At 42.3% G+C, this 3,155-nt stretch overlaps 1 long non-coding RNA gene across 1 annotated transcript; it reads left to right on the forward strand.

Annotated features, from left to right (window-relative positions):
• Positions 1 to 868: 868 nt before the first annotated feature.
• Positions 869 to 2,365, forward strand: LOC138874458 (uncharacterized). The gene is made up of 3 exons (XR_011401435.1): positions 869 to 924; positions 1,269 to 1,336; positions 2,321 to 2,365. It is a non-coding gene; the product is annotated as an uncharacterized lncRNA (long non-coding RNA).
• Positions 2,366 to 3,155: the final 790 nt, after the last annotated feature.

Consider the following 3,155-nt stretch of genomic DNA (forward strand, 5'->3'; position numbering starts at 1 on the left):
CTTAGGAGTGTGTCCGGAATATTTTTGTGATGACCGGTGTAGAATTAAGCTTGAATCGGCAAAGTTAGTATTTTGGCGAATTCCGGTTGATAGGTAAGATTTTGATCCGAGGCTCGGAATGGAATTCCGAGAGTTGCTGTAGCTTCGGTATGTCATTTTGGACTTGTCTGCAAAATTTGAGATCATTTGGACTAGTTTTAACGTGTTTCGACATCGGATGTGTAAATTAGAAGTTTCAAAGTTCATAGGCTTGAATCCGAGGTGAATTTAGCATTTTTGCATTGTTTTTGGTGATTTGAAGAAACAACTAAGTTTGTGTCATATTATGGGACTTGTTAGTATACTTTGTTAGGATCCCATGAGGCTCGGACAAATTTTGGAAGAGGTTTTGGAAGATTTTTGCCGTTTTGAGCATAAATGTAATGATCTAAAGGTTCATTTTTAGTTCTAGAGATCCAAATTTGATTCCGAGACTTCCTGAATTTTGATAATGAATTATAGGACTGATCTGAAAATTTTGGTCTAATTTCCTCAAGTCGCGATTGGGTTTTTGACGCGAAACATGAGTAATTGTTTAACGAGCGAAATGGATATCGCACTGGGCAAATGAGCTCCGAATTGAGTTTCGATTGAAGGGTTGTGTTTGTTTTATTATTTTTGACTCATAGGAACAAGAATGGTATAATTCAGAGTTCGTATGAAGGAGTTAGAGCCTTTTTAGTGAAATTAAAGAGTGCTGGTGCATCAGGTCTGGTGTGGCACTTTTAGCGACCAGATTAGCACCTTTAGCGACCAGATTTGGGTCTTTAGCGACGAGTTGCTTATTAAAAGCTGCTGCATTTCTGTTCGTTTTTTTACCTATTTTCTTGCGAAATAACACGGTTTGGGGCGATTTTTGAGCAAGAAATCATGAGAAATCTTGAGGTAAGTCACTTGTGATTATTTCTACTCCGTAATATTGAATTATCATCGAATAATCTGACTAGATTACATGTTTTTGAGGTGTAAATTGGGGATTTTGGACCTAGGAATTTGAAAATAAGATTTGAAGATTTGAGGGGTCATTTGAACTCCGATTTTGGTAAATTTTATATGTACGGACTCGTGGCGAGACGAGAAATCCGGTGATGTGACTTTCGTAATTTTTCGAGAAGTGAGCCCGGGGCTCGGGTTTTGCCAACTTCGTTATTTTTAGCGTTTTTCGAGTATTTTCGATTGGGTATTGTTCCCTTAGCATATTGTGATGTATTCGCTCTGATTTTGGTTAGATTCGACGCGCGTGGAGGCCGATTTGAGGGGCAAAGGCGTCGCAAGCTATAGATTTCACCGGTTCGAGGTGAGTAATGATTTTAAATGATGCATTGAGGGTTTGAAACCTCGGATTGCACAACATACTGCTATGTTGAGATGAGACACGCGTTGTATGACGAGCGCGGGGTCATTTACTATTTGGGATTGTGACTTGGTCCATCCCAGTTGATATTTTTATCGCGTAATTGATAAAGATTTATTATTTTTCACTATGATTGGGGCTTATTGCCATATTTGGGCTTCGTGCCAATTATCTGAAATCTTTTGTGAATTTACATCACTATTTTCCTCACGAATTGAAATATTATTTGAATTTAATCCAATTGAATTATATTATTTTGTGAACTCAGCTACATTTATACTCAACTTGAGATTTAATGATATTTATAATGCTGTTGAGCTGAGCACTATTGTTTTACTGATGCCCAAGAGGCTTATGATTATTTTCTGGACTGATTGAGGCCGAGGGCCATACGTGAGGATATGTTGAGTGATGTGAGGAGGCTTTCAGGCCTCGAGTGTTATGTGAGGAGGCTTTCACGCCTCGAGTTTGATGTGTGACGGCTTTCAGGCCTATTGATATTGTGCTTGGGCTGTAGGAGCCCCTCCGGAGTCTGTACACACCCCCAGTGAGCGCAGGGTACCCAGGTGAGTTGGGAGTGGGCCCGAGAGGCCGTTGCTTGTGTGTGGTGAGTTGGGAGTGAGCCCGAGGGGCTGATGTTGTGTGCTGGTGAGTTGGGAGTGAGCCCGAGGGGCTGATACTATACTGAGATTTACATATTGAGCCCGAGGGGCAAGCTTTTGATTTATCCTTACTGTGGAAATTATTTGTCTTTACTGTTTTAAAAGAAGAATTATCTGATACTCACTATTTTACTGTATAACTGATTTTACTGCTTGGGATAGCGCTATATTGTGCCGTTATGAGATTTCATGTTTTCAGTCGTTATTTATTTTTATTACTCACTGGGTCAGAGTACTCACATTACTCCCTGCACCATGAGTGTAGATACAGGCAGAGCTGAGTTCGCTCCTGAGCGCTGATTCTTTCCAGGCCAGGCAGTGACTAGGAGTAATGAGGTAGTTGTTGACGTCCGTAGCCCCGTTTTCTCCCTTATCTTTATTATTTATGATAATTCCAGACTTTGTAAAATATTAGTAAACTCTGTAGTAGCTCATGACTTGTGACACCCCGATTTCGGGCTGAGTTGGGAGGGTTTTCCTTGTTCTATCACGTTTATTTCGCATTTAAGATTATATTGCCCATGATTTAGACTTATTCCTGCTAAGTAATTATAAAGAGATGTACTGTTTTGTTGATTGGCTGGCCTTGTCCTCACGAGAGGTGCCATCACGACCGGGGTTGGGATTTTGGGTCGTGACAAGTTGGTATCAGAGCCTAGGTTACTAGGTCTCACGAGTCATGAGCTGGTTTATCCTCAAGAGGCTGCAGAACCTTTAGGAAAATTTCATATTCTTGGAAATTCTTGTCGTGCGACTTTGTTGGTCCGAAGACTAAATTCTGTTGTTCTATTCTCTCGCAGATGGCGAGAACACGCACTAATGGACAGGACGGACGACCACCATTGCCACCTACTGAAGCCACCAGAGGCCGTGGACGCAGTCGTGGTCGAGGTAGAGCCACAGGGGCAGCATCTGTAGATCCACCAGTTGCCCGGGCTCAGGATCAGGCTCCAGCTGCAGAGACTCCAGCAGCACCTACTCAGGCACCAGCTGTGCCTATTGTTATTCCGGGTCTTCAGGAGGCCCTGGCTCAGATTCTGACAGTTTGCACTGGTCTGGCTCAGGCAGTTTTAGCCACCACTGCAACAGCTACTTCACAG

Source organism: Nicotiana sylvestris, chromosome 8 (genome assembly GCF_000393655.2).
Source record: "Nicotiana sylvestris chromosome 8, ASM39365v2, whole genome shotgun sequence".
Classification (NCBI taxonomy): Eukaryota; Viridiplantae; Streptophyta; class Magnoliopsida; order Solanales; family Solanaceae; genus Nicotiana; species Nicotiana sylvestris.